Here is a 19,616-nt window from a genome sequence, read left to right on the forward strand (position 1 = left end):
CAGTGAGACTAAAGAGAGAGAGAGAGAGAGAGAGAGAGAGAGAGAGAGAGAGAGAGAGAGAGAGAGAGAGAGAGAGAGAGAGAGAGAGATCAACTCATAAGATTTTTTCCATCCATATTTTGATCCCCAGATAAGATTATTCCTAACTCAAAACGCTTATCTCTTTCCTATAGACTGTCCTTCACTGTTCTTGTCATAAACTTTTCCTTTACCACAAACACCCCAAGGTACCTCATAACATTTTTTCATTTATCTCTGGCTCCCCATATTGGCTTCTCTCTTCACTAACACAAACACTCCTCGTCACAACCCTTAACCCGGTAGCAGCGACGGGCCAAATTTGTGCCATGACATAAACCCCCCAAAATTACATAATGCATACACTGATCACAAATGTGCTGATATGTATTATGAAATGGTTTGAGTGAGTGATGATTTTTTTCTCATATATCTTGCTTAGAGGGGCCAAAAAACCATTATCCCCGCAGCTACAGGGTTAAAACTGTTCTCCATTGCTACCATCCACTCCTTGCCCACAAACACCGCAGTAACTATAACACTTTTTTCAACCTTTTCCTCTACAGATTTCTCTCCTCCCAAACCCAAGCATTCCTCATCACATCCCTCAAACTATTCCCCATTCTTACAAACCACTTTTTTTTTAAGAACAACTCTATTCTTCGGACACTTACCAGGGTGGAGATGAGGCCGCCATCCAGCTCCCGCATCACAGCCAGGAAGCGCACGATGTTCTCTTGAATGATCCTGATGCCGTCACTGGCCACATACACGAGCAGGGCGTAGGCGGTGGTCTCGACGGCGTGTGCGTCCCACTTCCGGTCGTCCTTGGGCAGCACGAAGGGGCGTTGGCTGTTCTCCTACACCAAGTTGTTGAAGGATATGGGCTCGCGAGACCAGTACACTTTGTTACCTGGGAGAGGAGAGATGAATAGATATTATGGGAAAGAGAATTGTAGAGGATATTGCGTGGAAGTTAAGAAAATAGCAAGGATAGGAATGGAAAGAGTGCGACATGTGAAATATGGAGGAAGGGGACGAGACGGGATGAATGAGGATGTGAGAAAAGGATTGCAGAGGATGTTACGTGGAAGGCATGACAATAGAAAGAATAGGAGTGGCAAGAATGAGACTTGTGGAAGAACTTATGGAAAATGACATACAAACTTTTTTTTTTTACAGCAAAGGTCAGTTCAAGGGCATAAAAAAAGGTAACAAATGTGAAAAAAAACCCCGCTTCTCACTGTTCCTATAAAGAGTTAAGAGGAGTGGCCGAGAGATAGGTCAATTTCGGGAGGGATTTTATTTTTCTCCCTCCACCTCCACCTCCACCTCCTCCTCCTCCTCCTCCTCCTCCTCCTCCTCTTCCTCCTCCTCCTCCTGTCCTCACTGTGCTCCCTCTTCATGCTGTCCAGGAGGTTAAAGGCTGTTTCCTTCTTGCTGGAGTCGGCCTTGGAGAGCGCCCACACGACCATCGCCACCTCGTAGGGGTCAGGGTGTCTCTCCAGCTCCTTCTCCAGGTACCTGAGGGGGAGGGACAGGGCGGGGCAATGGTGAGCTTATCATAATTTTTTTTTTTTTTAAAGGTAAAGGTCATCGTCAAGAGAAGAATACTCAGTGTCAATGTCATAGTCAGAATCAGTGCTGTTGTAATCAGTCTCGCTGTCTGACCGGCCGCCACCCACATCATCGTCGTTTCCAGGACCTGATAAACGAAAAAAGTCTCATTGTAGATTTTATAAACATAGGGAGAAAAGAACGCCATGTTCACATAATTAGAAATGTTAACATTATTATTATTATTATTTTTATCATTACTGCCAATCTCTGTCTCTCTCTCTCTCATACCTCAGCGCACACACACACACACGCACACACACATAATTTTCCTTACTCACTAATTTTATATAAAAATATGAGATATTCTGCTTACCAAGTAATAGCTTCCTTCGTTTCTTGGGCTTCTGAGGACGACGTTGCGTATCAGTGTAATCCTCTGGGCTTGAAGAAAGCTCCTCAGATGACTGACGTGCACTCGCCATCGTGTCAACTCAGAGACTAATCATCGTCTCACCAGGTAGGTGACCACTGGGTCACCTGCGGTCAGCTACCGTATCTCGCTAGCTGCTTTAATTATCTGAGATATACCCTACGCGGCGCTGCCTACTGGTCGGCTTGCCGCTACTACGTAGTTAATGTGTATATAACTTGTTAGTTTTTCGTTAGCATTTTAGAGGTCATTACTTCCTTACTTAGTATGTACTGTATTTTTCCTGTGCATATTTCAGATAATTGCTTATAATAACCATGAACTACTGGTTCATGGTTGGATACATAAGTTATGTTGAAAATCCTAAAGACGGGAGTCCTTTTTTTTTTTTTTTTTTTTTTTTTTTAGCTGTTGTTGCAGGAATCATCAGCGACCTGTGGTTTCTTGTCTTTAGCAAACTTGGAATCAATCCTAGCACCACACTAATGCACTTTGCTCACAACAGATAGATGATGTGACAAAGGTCAGTGAAAGAAAAGAAACTAGAGTTCATTCATAACTGCACCTGCCGTCACGACCCACGAGTGTACGATCGCACATAATAAAAATCAAGATGCTCTAGACTCCTAGAGAGCCTTGCCAAGCTCCTAGCTACTAAAGGTTTCAGGGGCCGTGTTCCCCTGTTTTTCGCAAATAAAACTTAACAAAGTGTCGGACAAGGATGTTATATTGGCAGTGGATATTTGAGACCCCGACTTAATGGGCAAAAATATGATTTGGTGTCAAATGTGGATAATGAAGCACTTATAAGAGTAAATTAGGGTAAACTTGGGTAAAAGTTAAAGGCACTGTGAGCGAGGCTAGCCCCGCCAACGACAAAGGTGTTGTTGGGTAGTTGGGTGGGGATGATTGTGTGAGGAAGGAAAGGTTGGGTATGGGGGAGGTTGGTGAACCAACAAGGGATGAAACCAGAAACTACTGCTCGCTTACATACATGCAGCATGTACTACCAATAGTCACATTTTCCAAGTAAAGGATAAGTGATTTCCTTCGAGTAAAACTGTTTCTCCCCAACTGATAGTCCATATAAGGAACATCCATATTTACAGTAGATTAACTATTGCTACGGTGTGTGTGTGTGTGTGTGTGTGTGTGTGTGTGTGTGTGTGTGTGTGTGTGTGTATTTACCTAGTTGTATTTACCTAGTTGTGACATACGGGAAAAGAGCTACGCTCGCGCTGTCCCATCTCCATATTTTCTCTTATCCAACTTTTCCTTAAAATCATGAATATTTCTTGCACAAAGCACCTCCTCCTCCAGTCCATTCCACAGCTCAATGCTTCTGTTTGGGAAGCTAAATTTTTTCACATCTCGCCTACACGTGGACGTCCTCAACTTCTTTCCATGTCCTCTTGTTTCTCTCTCGCTCCACACACACAGATCCTCTCTGTCCAGATTCTCCGACCCGCTCGCCACCCTGTACACTGCTATCAGGTCTCCTCTTTCTCTTCTTCTCTCCAGGGTTGTGAGCCCCATGCTATTGAGTCTCTCCTCGTAAGTCCGATCCCTAAGTTCCGGTACCATTTTAGTTGCCATTCTCTGTACTCTTTCCAGCTTTCTTATATTCTTCTTTTCGTGAGGAGACCAGACCACTGCTGCATACTCCAACCTTGGCCTTATCATTGTAACTATTATGTTCTTCATCATCTCCTTGTCCAAATACACAAATGCCGTCCTTATGTTCCTCAGCAAATTCATAGTTTGTCCCGTTATCCTGTTGATGTGTTTGTCTGGTGACATGTTCTCTGAGATAGTCACTCCCAAAGTGTGTGTGTGAGTGTGTGTGAAGCAGTAAGACATAATTGCTGGTTGGATGGATGATTACTCATACGTCAGAGCTAAACGTCACATCGACGTCACGAGAAGATGAGCGGGGCAGGACTGGCCTCGCTCACAGTGCCTTTAACTTTTAGCCAAGTTTACCCTAAATTTACTCTTGTAAGTGCTTCATTATCCACATGTGACACCAAATCATATTTTTGCCCATTAGGTCGGGGTCTCAAACATCCACTGCCAAAATAACATCCTTGTCCGACGCTTTGTTAACGTTTTATTTGCGAAAAACAGGGGAACACGGCCCCTGTTAGCCTTTTTGTTAAATGTTTTTTTCTGTGTGTTTTTGATTAAGGCGCGAACTGTTATCTCACGTCAGGTCCGGTGTACCGTTGCCTGCTTTCTCCAGTTGATAGAAGTCGTGAGACAACACAATAGCCTTTTAGTTAAGTGATGTGAGTTATGTGTTGGCCGAGCGGAACCGTTAAGTTCACTTTGAGTTCACTTAATTTACTCTCTCTCTCTCTGGTTGATTAAATGGTTGTATTGCTTTTTAAATATATTCACAGAATAGTTACAGTATTTTGTGGACGAGTCGTAAGTTGTACGCACGCTCCGAGAAGTCCTGTGCTCTCGCCCGCCGCCCGCTCTGTTCTGCCCCGGCGTCTCCCGGGACAGGAGCGGCCAGCGGCACCATGCTTGCTGAATCAACACCGTTCCCACGGCAAGGAGCACCTCCTAAGCACAACGTAGCATCTGTGTGTAACGTCCTGGCGCCGCTGGGCCATGCGATACGACATACATTCACACATTCACATGTATGTTATAATATACACATTACATCGCTCGGTCACGGAAAAAGTCGCGACCTCGCGGCTCACCCAACCCTTAAAATCAGTGTACCTACCCATGTTACAGTCGTACAATGTGTACTAGTTAAACCAGGGCCTATTATGGTTGCATGTAAAAAAAATATATATACAAGTCAGAGCCCGCCTAACGATATAACATCGGGAAATGCCAATGACAATAAAAATAATCATGGAAGTAACAATAAATGGGCAAAGTACATACAGGGCGAGGTAAACAGGGCTAGAGTCGTGGACATGGTAGCTCAGCACTATTCCGAGAACACAAAATAATAGCTCGAACAGTGATTTACAAGATACATCCCAGAAAAAATAAATTGACTAAATTGTAATTAGGATACATGGTAATGGAGCTATTTGGAATAATAATAAGAAAAGAAAAAAAATCCTTGAAGAAGATTTGATACAAATTGAGTCTTCGAGTCACAATGCGTACGAACTCAGCGCGGTGGGGCAACTCTTGCCTGAAGATGGTTGTATAAACTCAGAGCCCGCTTAACAAGGCAGGACAGGGGGATGACAATGATGGTAAAAAGAACCACCGGCAAGATCAGCGATGGGTGATGTACATATGGGGCAAGGTAAACCGGTAGAGAGTCATGGACAGCTGACTCCAATTCCGAGAAATTTGAAAAGGTTAGCTCGGAAAGGCTATTTGTCACATAAACTGTTGATGAAAGTCATCATTTGCTGATCCTAGTGTCAGTTCATCACAGCTTCCCACGGCCAAAAGCACGACGTGTTGTTAGATATCCTGTTGTGCGACACCGACCGGATGTTGCCACACGTACAGTCATACATACACATGTACATTATAATATACACATTACACCCCTGAAACCGTTAGTAGGCAGCAATTTTAATGCTACTGCAGATAGTGACCTAAATTTGCAAAATATTAATTGTGTGTTGAATCTGTTGTTGCATATGATATGATATCTCCAAGTACCTTTATATATTATGTCATAGAACCCATAGGCACAGTCTTTGAGTAACTTATTTAGATCTTAACCCCATGTCCTTCCTCTCTACCTTACCCCGTCTTCCTTCAGTATCCCTCCTTACCCTGCCGCCGTCCCCCTTCCATCCACTATTCCCTCCCTCACCTGATGGCATTGGTCTTGGCAATGTTGACCCTCGCCCGGTTCTTCCCCTGCATGGAGGGCAGCACGGCCACCAGCGTCAGCACCACCTGCGCCGTCAGGATCACGCCGTTCCCCGCAGTGGTGCCGGGCCTGTAGTATGGCTGGGCAGGGGTAAAGGAGAGGAAAGTTAGGGGGAGGGGAAACTAAAGATAAAAAGGAGTGATGAAATAGTTAAGAGTAGTTGGAAGGGACGGTGGAGACAGGGAGGTTATTAAGAGGAGTATGAAAGAGGGGAAACTAAAGATAAAACGGAGTGATGAAATACCGGTAGTCAAGAGTAATTGAAGGGGACGTAGGAGACAGGGAGGTTATTAAGAGGAGTATGTGAGGGAGGTAAACTAATAAAGGTAAGAAGGAATGCTGGAATAGTTAACCCCTTGACTGCGGATTTCCTACAAGATGTCACCAAGCTACATGGATGGAACAAAAAGTGCCTGCTACAATTCAATGAAGAAAAATGTAAAGTCCTGCATCTTGGGAGGGGATATCCAGCACACCAGTACCACATGGGAAACATTCCACTATCCACCACAGAGGCAGAGAAAGACCTCTGAGTATATGTTACCAGGCTACCAGTGAAGGTGAAATATGTGTCAACTGCAGCGGGCAGGTTAACAAAGTGGGAGGATAGATAGGAGACAGGGAAGTCAGGGGGAGGGAGAGCATGAGGGAGGTGGAACTCTAGGTAAAAGGAGTGATGAAACATTGAGGAAGAAAGTAAGTAGGGTGGGTTGAGGGGAGGAAGTAGGCATGGAGGTTAGGGGAAGGAACACATTAGGAGGATAGAACTGAAGGTAAAAAGGAGTGATAGGAGACAGGGAAGGTAGGGGGAGGGAGAGCATGAGGGAGGTGGAACTCTGGGTAAGAGGAGTGATGAAACAATTGAGGAAGAAAGTAAGTAGGGTGGGTAGAGGGGAGGAAGTAGGCAGGGAGGTTAGGGGAAGGAACACATTAGGAAGATAGAACTGAAGGTAAAAAGGAGTGATAGGAGACAGGGAAGCAGGGGGAGGGAGAGCATGAGGGAGGTGGAACTCTGGGTAACAGGAGTGATAGGAGACAGGGAAGTTAGAGGGAGGGAGACCATGAGGGAGGTGGAACTCTGGGTAACAGGAGTGATAGGAGACAGGGAAGCAGGGGGAGGGAGACCATGAGGGAGGTGGAACTCTGGGTAACAGGAGTGATAGGAGACAGGGAAGTTAGGGGGAGGGAGACCATGAGGGAGGTGGAACTCTGGATAAGAGGAGTGATGAAACAATTGAGGAAGAAAGTAAGTAGAGTGGGTAGAGGGGAGGAAGTAGGCAGGGAGGTTAGGGGAAGGAACACGTTAGGGGGATAGAAGTGAGGATAAAAAGAAGTGATAGGAGACAGGGAAGCTAGGGGGAAGGAGAGCATGAGGGAGGTGGACCTCTGGCTAAAAGAAGTTATGAAATAATTGAGGAAGAAAGTAAGTAGGGTGGGTAGAGGGGGGGAAGTAGGCAGGGAGCGTTAATTAACCTGGTACCAGCGAGGGGCCAAATTTGTGCCATGATATAGACTCCCAAAATTAGATGATGCATAAACTGATCACAAATGCGTTGATATATATTATGAAATGGTTTGTAAGAGGGATGATTTTTTTCTAATTTTTCTTGCTCAGAGGGAAGAGCCTTTAAGAAACATGATCCCCGCAGCTACCGGGTTAACCTTCCTTTACACCTGTCCGTTCCCTCAGGTGGCAGGCAGGTGTATGGGAACCCCCGCATCTCACCCACCCAGGACACCAAGAGTAACCAAGCCTTCCACCGTTACATGGGGGGGAGGGGTCGGAGGTGTCGGACGACCCCCCCCCCACCCCCACCCATTTGCTAAAATGTCCACTTTCTGAGAGTGAAAACGAAAACTGGTACCTTTCTGTTGCATTTCTGGAGAACTCAGGGTTTTCTTTATTTATTTTCAGTATTTAAGTTACAGAATCGTACATTGAATATTATAGAGCAAGATTTAAAGGCCTAGGAAAAAATCTTTGTGACCTCATTCCTCATATGCAGCTTGACGCCACCGCTGGGCTCCTTCTCATCGCCATACGTGTTCCCCGCTTTCTCGTTGGACTGGTTGTAGTGGAGTGTATATTGGCGCATACTCTCAAGCCGAGCCGAACTCTTCGGAGAAAAGATGCCATTGTAGGGAAAACTTTGCAACTCCAATTGCTTCTTGACAACCTCTTATCAAGCTGATAATGGTCAAATCAGGCTTCAGCAAGGATTTATTCTCTGCTATAATTTTGAATCTATATTTATATTTTCATACAACATTACTTGAATTTTATTGAAATATTGTAGTAATTTGCCTCAGCCCTTGCAAAGAAGAAAATGAGGGGTGTTGCATTTCCGTCTCCTTCCCGCCAAGGGACTGGGTACAGTTGTGACCCCGGACAAAATTCAGTTAAAAATGTCCCTCATTGAAATGAAACATCAAGGTAAGGCTTGGCCAATGCCAAATAAAATATGAAACTTGCCAGGGCCGGATTATCCTATACGCCAAGTACACCATGGCATAGTGCCCCAAGCAGTAAGGGGCCACAAAACCTGATAGACCCGACCCATAATTGGGCCCCCACATAATGGAAATCCCGGAAATGCCCGTAGCCTCAGGGAGATCAGTATGCTTCGTTGGACTGTTGATAATATATATATATATATATATATATATATATATATATATATATATATATATATATATATATATATATATATATATATATATATATATATATATATATATATATATATATATATATATATATATATATATATATATATATATATATATATATATAAATAAATAGATAAAATAAAATAGCGAGAACTTGTTTACAAGTGTTGGCAATACAGTTAAGTCAACAGCGCCGGCGGCGGCGGGAAACCGGCAACTCACCAGTATGGCCGCAAAAAATAATATATCTGCATAAAAATCATAAATGAACACTGCAATATGTTGACTATCTTGTATTAAAACCATTTTAAGATATCTATATAAAAGTTACTAATTTTATATAATCATTTCACTATAGAAACCAATCTATATTAAGCGCCTTATTATACATGTTATTTCATATTTTTTAGTATTCAACCTTATTTCTAACCATTTATGCTTATATATATATATATATATATATATATATATATATATATATATATATATATATATATATATATATATATATATATATATATATATATATGTATATATATATATATATATATATACATATATAATAAGGCGCTTAATATAGGTTGATTTATATAATGAAATGATTATATAAAATTAGTAACTTTTTATATAAATATCTTACAATGGTTTGAATACAAGATAGTCAACATATTGAAATGTTCATATATGATTTGTTATGCAGATATATTAATTTTTATGGCGTCAGGAAGGTTTTTTGTCACAGCGCATGAAATGAGTCAGGCTCGGCGAATATTCGTTGCGACTTCTGGTCGAGCTCGAGCAAAAACTACTGAAGCTAGGAAGGCGATCTTGGTGTCAAATGAGAGCTCTTTTAATACAGATTAATGATTACAAAAAAATTGGAAAGCATTAAATAAATAAAAAAGTTAAAAGCAAAAAACTAGGACGTGTCCAAATCGCGGCAAAAAGGCTGAAAAACAGGCTATTTTGTGACGGCTCAACGACGAACTTGGAATCGAGCTATCAAAAAATCCTTCTATCTGGTCAAACTACATTGCCTAGAGGGGTTACATGCGATATTACAGCCTTCTAGAGGCAATAGCAAGGCCACACTAAACGAAAATGACAGAGTGTCTGGAGTTCGTCAAAATCGCTCTCGGGAGAAGGGAAATGTTATGCACCATAAACTTTTCTGTAGCCTCAGAAATAAGGGATTTATGGCGATTCGCACCAAAGCGGTTGATTTTCCAAAATTTGCAGCTTAATGACAAGGGCGCCGCAAAATCAAAAGAGTAAGCCGTCCATTACTTGAGATGTCATTGACTGTAGAGATTCTTGAAGTTTCTTCCTATTTTCAGCCATTCAGGTGAAAGTCTTCAAAAAGATGTACTGAAAACTCTCGAGAAAGTTACTCTATCCCTTGATGACTGCAGAGGCCAAAGTTATGACAACGCTGCAAATATGTCAGGGAGATATGCTGGTATACAAGCAACAAGATGGCGCCACTATAAACACTCGCCTGCGCCAGAACGGGCTGGGCCGACCATCACGCCCCACCGGGAAGAAGCCTTGGGCCGACCATCAGGAACTCAGGCTCCACCGGGAAGAAGCCTTCCGGTGCAATAGGCCAAGACGTAAAAAAAAAAAAAATAAATAAATAAATAAATAAATAAATAATTAAGGAAATAAATCCATTATTTAGCAGATTACATTCCATATGCAGCACATTCTTTAAATATAGTTGGGATTGCCAGCGTCAACTGTTGCCTGGATGCTTGCAATTTCTTTGGACTTGTGCAGGAATTATATGCATATTCATTTGCATCAACAAAGCGCTGAAATTCACTAACAAAGGGATTGTCACCTAATGAAAATGGTAGAATTCTAACCCTAAAAACATTATCTTCCACACGTTGGCATTTCCATTCTGAATCAGGGAAAGCACTGCACTTAACTAGCATCTATGTTATGTTAATTAAATGAAATTGCAGACATTGAGGAAGTAAAAGGAGATGCTCGACTTGCTGCATCAGTTTTTGCAGAGAAAATGTGCCTTCTTGAAAATGCATTTATGTGTGTTTTTTGGAACAAGATCCTCCAGCGCTTTCAGAAAGCTAGTACTCTTCTCCAAAGCACAAATATTTATATCAACATGGCTGTATCGTTGTTTCTATCACTTGAAAATTTTGTTGCTGAGCTTCGTGAAGAATTTGATGAACTTGAGGATGATGCAAAAAATCTCATGGAAAATGTTCAGCAAGTATATGTATCAGAAAAGGTACGGAAGAGAAAACGGCGGCGTCAAGCTGATGATTCTGCTGAACCTGATGCAGATCTTCAAGATGCACAAAAATTCCATGTACAGAGTTTTGTTGTCATCATTGACAAGTTACTTGCAAGTTTAGCTCAACGTCGCCAGGCTTATCACAATATATCTGACGACTTTGCCTTTATCAAGTCATTGAGGGAGAATGATACTGCACAGCTGAGAGTTGATGTATCCAGCTTGGTGAAAAAATACATCAATGACTTGGAACCCCACTGCGAGGATGAATTTGTAACATTCTCAGAATTTGTAGCCCATTTGAAGTTGGATTGTAATCCTCATGTCCTGTTAAAATACTTAAGGAAGAATCCAGTTGTAGAGTCAACATTTGTCAATGTTTCAACTGCTCTGCGACTGTTCTTAACATTACCAGTCACAGTCTGCGAAGGTGAACGTTCATTTTCCATGATGCATGATGGCGCCACTTATAAACCTGCCTGCGCTAGAACGGCTGCTGGGCCATCAGGCCCCCCCTGGGAAGAGAAGGCCGACCATTAGCCCCAAGCCCCACCAGGAGATGCCTACCGGCGCGCACAAAAAAAAAAAAAAAAAAAAAAAAAAAACTGTCTTTGATCAAAAACATATTTCGTTCAACAATGACTCAAAAATGACTGAATGCTTTATCTGTTGTGTCAATTGAAAATGATGTCACCTCCTCAATGACATTTGAAACCATAATTGAACGGTTTTCACAAGAGAAATCAAGAAAACGGGCATTGGTGTAGCTGCTATAGTTACCTATGTTCATAAGTATGGTATGTATGCTGCTAATACAGAATATAAAGAAAATAAAGATGATGACAATCTGTATTAAATATCTTGTATCATTAATTAATTCTGATGGTTCAATAAAATATGAAATTGTCCAGATCTTGCCTAATTTATTCAAGGGGGAGGGGGCCCAAAAGTGTGGGTGCCGTAGGACCCAATGCAAGTTTAATCCGGGCCTGAAACTAGCTACTTTCTTTATCAATTCTAGGATTTTAAAGAAACAATTTATTAGGCCAGTTACTAGTAAGAATGCAATCATTTCTGGGTTAAAGCCGGAACACTCAAGCAAGCCTGATTCTTTTCACTGTTGGGATGATCTAAATTCTAGATTTACCTAATGTGTAATTGTCATGGGACTTACCACCATTCATCATGCTGCTGTTGTCTATTACATATCAATTGGCCATTTATTGGAGCAATTATATAGTCTAAGTTCCCCATTCAATACCCCGGGATCATGGTTCATCTAATTGATAAACCAATTTTTTATCTTCAGCAGACCCAGTACATCATGTATATTCATGCCACATTTAAATCTATTTCTATGTAACAGATCAACTTAAAAATGGGCTCTTAACTGATCCATGAAAGGCACTGCTTTTTGCTCAAAATTTGACACATTTTTTACCATTTACCTGAACTCTGCAGCCTGTCGCTGAGCCACACCCTGGTACATCATTAAATTTTGCCCTCACTATCATGGACTTCACTTTTTGTCTCTTCACACAGTTCCACACACCTGTGGGGAATAATGTAAGATCAGTAAAGCATAACTCAACACTTAATACTGTTATGCGGTGAGCCATGAACCCGGGCATCACTGATGGCATAACTTGTGATTATATTGTTACATACTTAGGCTGTGATGACTAAGGTTTATACATATGAAATGCACATCAAGTGTAAATGTGTGGTTATTATTCTAGTTTGAACTGAATGATGTAGCAATGCAATTTTTCTGTACAACTTATTTGAAGTATACCCAAAATACCTCTTTGAATAATGAAAACAAATAATTATTGGTACAAACTGGAATTTTTCTGATCACAAAAACTTATATGCTGTTGACAGGTTTGGTAAGTTTGAATGCAGTGCAACTTTACGTGAGCAGTAATGATCAACATTACATGAAACAAATAACAAAAATATAGAGGAAAAAGGTCACTCCTCCCTCTACAAAATCCTGCTTGCACCCACTGAGCCATCACCCACCACAAAGCAGCTGCTTCATAAACCAAGCTGACTTGAAGCTGTAGTGGATTCACATGAGGGTGAAGAGTACCATTACCCAAAATGTTCCTTTTTCTGGTCCCTCACTAGTGAAAAGGTAACCCAAAATTTCTGCATTTTAGTATTGCCTTTAACAGTCTCTAATCCGAATACTATTTTGTAAATTTATAGGTTTCTTGCAGGCCCCAGAACCATTCGTTTCAGGGCCGTAATTATGGTAAATTCTGGGGGGGAACTAGAGGGCATCATAGGTTCATGAGTGTAGGGGGGTAGGGTGGTGAGCAAAGCGAGCATGCACAGCTGGGTGATTTTTTTGGAAAATTAAGCATTTCTAGGAAAACACTGGGGGGTTATAGCCCCCCTAGCCCCACCAGAAAATATGGCCCTGTGTTTCCCCCTTGCTGGGTTTGTATCAATTTCTTGTGTGTTTCGTGACATGCGAGGTCGTGTGGATGTACGGGAAAGTGGAATTCTGGCCAATACAAGTGGTGGCTAAAGCAGTGAAAGCCTCTCGTGTGTTCTGTTGTGCCTCCCCTGTGTTGGGAGCAGGATGATGGATGCCCACTCTCTCCAAAGGGTTCATGGTAAACAGAAGTTTTAGCAGGCAACACACAAATTGGTCTAATGGAAAGGGAGCCGTGTAGTGACCCGCCTGATGTGGAAAGCCTTCCAAACCTACTTAGCCAGCAGGGTAGATACCTCTTTGACCAACTTAGTGGAAGAGTGTTTCCCCGTCTATAGCTGGTCGTGGGTTCAATCCCTGGTGCTGGAAAATTTGTTTCTACCTTTTCAGGTCTGGATAAATTTCTCGTGCAGCTTGTGACACACAGAGGTTGTGTGGATGTACAGGCAAGTGGAATTCTGAGCAGTACAATGTCACGAATGTCTCATAATTCAACTTACTTATGTTTTTTTTTGAAGGACAGTAGCCAAATGTGAAAATCAAGGATGTTTTGAAGGACAGTGGCCAGGTGTGAAAATCAAGGATGTTTTGAAGGACTGTGGCCAGGTGTGAAAATCAAGGATGTTTTGAAGGACAGTGGCCAGGTGTGAAAATCAAGGATGTTTTGAAGGACAGTGGCCAGGTGTGAAAATCAAGGATGTTTTGAAGGACAGTGGCCAGGTGTGAAAATCAAGGATGTTTTGATGGACAGTGGCCAGGTGTGAAAATCAAGGATGTTTTGAAGGACTGTGGCCAGGTGTGAAAATCAAGGATGTTTTGATGGACAGTTACCAGGTGTGAAAATTAACGATGTTTTGAAGGACTGTGGCCAGGTGTGAAAATCAAGGATGTTTTGAAGGACTGTGGCCAGGTGTGAAAATCAAGGATGTTTTGAAGGACTGTGGCCAGGTGTGAAAATCAAGGATGTTTTGAAGGACTGTGGCCAGGTGTGAAAATCAAGGATGTTTTGAAGGACTGTGGCCAGGTGTGAAAATCAAGGATGTTTTGAAGGACTGTGGCCAGGTGTGAAAATCAAGGATGTTTTGAAGGACAGTGGCCAGGTGTGAAAATCAAGGATGTTTTGAAGGACAGTGGCCAGGTGTGAAAATCAAGGATGTTTTGAAGGAATGGGGCCAGGTGTGTAAATCAAGGATGTTTTGATGGACTGTGGCCAGGTGTGAAGGTCAAGGATGTTTTGAAGAACTGTGGCCAGGTGTGAAAGTCAAGGATGTTTTGAAGGACTGTGGCGAGGTGTGAAAATCAAGGATGTTTTGAAGGACAGTGGCCAGGTATGAAAATCAAGGATGTTTCGAAAGACTGTGGCCAGGTGTGAAGGTCAGGGATGTTTTGAAGGACAGTGGCCAGGTGTGAAAATAAAGGATGTTTTGAAGGACTGTGGCCAGCATGAAGGTCAAGGATGTTTTGATGGACTGTGGCCAGGTGTGAAAATCAAGGATGTTTTGAAGGACTGTGGCCAGGTGTGAAGGTCAAGGATGTTTTGATGGACAGTGGCCAGGTGTGAAAATCAAGGATGTTTTGAAGGACTGTGGCCAGGTGTGAAGGTCAAGGATGTTTTGATGGACAGTGGCCAGGTGTGAAAATCAAGGATGTTTTGAAGGACTGTGGCCAGGTGTGAAGGTCAAGGATGTTTTGATGGACAGTGGCCAGGTGTGAAGGTCAAGGATGATTTGATGGACTGTGACCAGGTGTGAAAATCAAGGATGTTTTGATGGACTGTGGCCAGGTGTGAAAATCAAGGATGTTTTGATGGACAGTGGCCAGGTGTGAAAATCAAGGATGTTTTGATGGACTGTGGCCAGGTGTGAAAAATCAAGGATGTTTTTATAACAGCCCCGGGTTCGACCCCTGGCCATCACAGGTTGAAAAATTAAAAAAAAGGGGGAGGAAGAGGAACAATAGTGACGCTAAGATTCCTCAACCTCACAGAGTGTACAGCTGGGTTCGATTCCCTGCTGTTCCCTCTCTGTAAGCTGCCACCAGGAGGTTGTAATATGGCACAACCCCCAAAGCCTGTAAGTGAGGAACAGCAGTTCTATGAACCAGGTGGGGCGGAACTAAACTTACAGTTTAGTCCCCAGACTTTCCCTGCCAAGGGCAGGCTTGGCAACACTTGACTTTAACGGTAAATCTTAAGAATCACCACTCCACCCCCTCCACCACCCCAGCCCCCCAAGACAAGCCTGGGGAACTGTAGGGAACCGGGGTATTGGGGGGGGGGGGAGCCCATATCACTGAAAAATGGCCTTCCAAAATTTCCCTAGAAAAATCCCTAAATCAGGAAAAATTCCCTAGTCTCCAAAGTAGGGAAAATCCCTACCGTATACTCACATGCGTGGGCTAATCGCTGACCAAGCATACCATCGCTAACCACCCCAAAACAGCCCTGAGCCATGACTCAAGGTCATCCGGGACTCGGGCTGAACAGGCCCGGGCTATACCCGGCCCTCAGCATGGCAGCCGTTGGGCTGCGTGTTCTAAAAAAAAAAAGAACCACGCGTGGTGGACCTGGTCTCACATGTGTGGGCTAGTCGCTAACCAAGCATACCACCGCTAACCAAGCGTACCATCGCTAACCAAGCGTATCATCGCTAACCAAGCGTACCATCGCTAACCAAGCATACCAGCGCTAACCAAGCGTACCGTTGCTAACCAAGCGTACCGTCGCTAACCAAACGTTTGTAGAAAAAAAATATATGAAGACCAAGTGATGCTTCATACGGTAGGTAATGAATGCGAGCTATTTTGCGGCGGCGGCGTTAGCTCGATTAATCCCTTTAAGGAGCTGTGGTTTTGGTGGTCGTTAGCTCGATTAATCCTTGTAGGGAACAGTGATTTTGGTGGGCGGCCAAATCACTGAAAAATGGGCTTTCAAAATGTCCCTACAAAAATCCCCAAAATCGGGAAAAATCCCTAGTCTTTAAAGAAAGGAAATTCCCTAACGTATACTCTTGTAATCTATTCCTATATAACGTAGTAGCCGCTGCAGCGGGTCTGTTGACGAGTGTAGGGCGTGTACTTGGATGGTCAGCGTAGTTGAACCCCCACCCCACCACCCCAATCGTAGTCGAGCAACTCTTGGGAAATGTCATGTTTCATAATTACATATCGTACAATACTGACGGTTAACCCGTCCACTTCTTGTAAGTTGATGCTAGATCATTTTTACCGAGTAGTTTAAGGTACAAAATAAAACAGATTTGTGACAGCTGTCATCCAGATCGAACTGACGCTCCTGCTGTTAACTGACGCGGGAGTGACCTACCGACTGCTTCGTATGACCCTGGCCTCCATTTTACTCAAATTCCACTATAAGTATCGCGCATTGAACAATATCCGTTTGTTTTTTGACACGTGCTTGTCACACCATATGTTACACTTGACACGCCCGTGTCTTTGTTGGACCCGGTACTGGGATAGTAATCGGTCCTTTTGTCAACCTACATGCACACCAATAAAGAGGTTAAATACTCAGTTAACACTTACCGAAAGGTAAAGTAGACGGATATTTTGAGGGAGTGAGTGTCGGGCCTTCCATCCATTATGGCGGCTTGAAAACAACTGACTTCAGGAACCCACCGTTAGGCGCCGCCGCTGATACCCTCGCGTAGTAACATTTTACGAATGTATTAGAAAATACAAATAGCTGTGGCATTAGTTGCTTTAATATAGAGATAAAATAACATAAAACTCTTAAAAGACCGTTTTTTTGTCCGAAATCGTTATAATCCATGCGCATTTTGGATATTACTGACTTAGGAACTAGTTTGTAGGGTGCACTGCAAGGCAGGTATGAGGCTCAGTCTGTGCATAGAGGCGCTTGTGAAACAATAACAATGGACTTAGAAAATCCAAGCCACCTAACTCTATAATTAAAGAGGCTTGCCCCCCTGGCCCCTCCCCAAGGTAAAACGTATACGAAAATGCATTATAATAATAATTCTTTCACGTGCTAAGATACTACGAATATTGGTTTGGAGTGGTTGTTCTTGAGTTTTGCCACTTTAACAACTGTCCCACCTGGTAGATAGTGTCCGTCGCTCCCCAGCTTACTATGGGTTGTTCCTTGAGGTAGATGGTATCCTCAGTCCCAAGTTTGGTAGTGTGGGGTCGTGGTTACCTTCGGAGGTCATAGTGGGGGAGATTGCAAGACTGCACCTTAGGCTAGGAAGGCTGTATGCATTAATACTGGACATAGACAGAATACAATTTATTGGTTTAATCCTCACTCCCGATGGAAGGGTAGCATGTTTTGGTTAATACAAAATGGTAAATCTTTCTTTTAATTTCTAACATTTTTATCGATAAATGCTACACACGAGAGATGACCATATGTAGGTATATATCACAGGGCTACCGCCCGATTGAGTAGACAATCCGATTTCAACTTCCCGCATCGGCGTGCATACACAAATAAAAACACTCATGACACACTCAGGACAAAAATAGGAAGAGAAAGGTAAGTATGAGAGAAAGATCAGACTGTTACAGCTAAAGGGGGGGTGAGGTCACTGTTTGCCCCTCGTCCACCAAGCGGATGCCCCTTACCCGTTTTACACAATTTCCTTGGCTTGGTGGAGGCCTGAGAGTTTCACTATAGGCTGTTATGCCGTGCCTAAAGGGGGGGTTTCGGAGTCGTTTTTACTCCCATCACCAGCCTGCTGATCTCGGGGGCGGCAGGGACTGGACTGGCTCGCCTTTACCTCGGCTCAGTTCAGGCACTCATGACTGAGGGCATGACCCTTGTTCACCACTGGCGTCTGGGTCCATTCCCGACTCTCAATTGGGGCGGCTTCAAGATGGCGGGCCACTCCCCTGGCCTAACCCCGGGACACCGGCCTTTAGCTGTCTCGCGCCCTCACCTGTGCCGTGGAAAGGTTAAGTCCCCGAATGAATCTCGTCAGGCCGAGCGGTTAACTCGTGACCTTCCCCCTGACGTGGCTACCTCAAGGTTCCAACACTTTTCCTTCTCGCCTTTCAGCTTGGTACATTAATCTATCCTTCCTCTGCCTTTCTGAGGTTGTCTTTTTGTATGTTAATTCTAAACTTAATTTTCCTTAATTATAAATATATATATATATATATATATATATATATATATATATATATATATATATATATATATATATATATATATATGTATATATATATATATATATATATATATATATATATATATATATATATATATATATATATATATATATATATATATATATATATATATATATATATATATATATACATATATATAAAAAATATAGGGATTCGGCTGGATTTATATCAGGGGTGCTAACCCAAGCTGTAGTTCGTATTTCTCGCTCTCTTCCCTTATCTACTTATGACATATTAACCTCTACGGGTATTGTTTCGGCTGAGGAGAAACTGGATCCGGTAAATAACCATGGCCATGCACAAGGGATTATTCCCAATTTTCCCAGTTGGCTTTTAACTGGCTTCTGCGGTGTTGATATGCCGGCAGGTACGTTACACTTTGAAGGACTGTGGCCAGGTGTGAAAATCAAGGATGTTGTGATGGACTGTGGCCAGGTGTGAAAATCAAGGATGTTTTGATGGACAGTGGCCAAGTGTAAAAATCAAGGATGTTTTGAAGGACTGTGGCCAGGTGTAAAAATCAAGGATGTTTTGAAGGACTGTGGCCAGGTGTGAAAATCAAGGATGTTTTGAAGGACTGTGGCCAGGTGTAAAGGTCGAGGATTGCTAATTTTTGGGGCTATATACTCAGCCTATTATGATCTACCAGTTTATTATCATCTACCAGATTCTCAGCCTATTATCATCTACCAGATTAGGATATGTGTTGTAGGAATATAGACCCATATATTTTACATAAGGTTAGTTTTACTCACATCGGCAAGTGGCCTCATGTGTTCTACAAATCAAACAACAGGGGCATAGGCTGAGGGGTGCGTCACCTCGCCCACCCTACGACACACAAGGGTTTCTCCAGGCAAGTGGACTGATGGAACAGCTAACTTGGCTTGGATGGGAAGGGGCTGTATCATGCTGAGGAAACTGATGGAACAGCTAACTTGACTTGGCTGGGAAGGGGCTGTATCATGCTGAGGAAACTGATGGAACAGCTAACTTGGCTTGGCTGGGAAGGGGCTGTATCATGCTGAGGAAACTGATGGAACAGCTAACTTGGATGGGGAGGGAGTCATGTTAAGGGAAGTAAGTCGATGGAACAGCTATAGCTTGTCTGGCGTGAGAGTCATGTCACACTCATTAAGTCAGCCGAGTTTGTTTGAACTTACAAAGTTGTAACTCACCAGCTGCAGTT

The 19,616-nt window shown here is 42.8% G+C and overlaps 1 pseudogene; it reads right to left on the reverse strand.

Moving 5' to 3' along the window:
- LOC126993742 (uncharacterized) overlaps positions 1 to 19,200 on the reverse strand; it is a 31,964-nt pseudogene extending 12,764 nt beyond the window's left edge.
- Between the last annotated feature and the right edge of the window lie 416 nt (positions 19,201 to 19,616).

Source organism: Eriocheir sinensis, unplaced genomic scaffold (genome assembly GCF_024679095.1).
Source record: "Eriocheir sinensis breed Jianghai 21 unplaced genomic scaffold, ASM2467909v1 Scaffold664, whole genome shotgun sequence".
Classification (NCBI taxonomy): domain Eukaryota; kingdom Metazoa; phylum Arthropoda; class Malacostraca; order Decapoda; family Varunidae; genus Eriocheir; species Eriocheir sinensis.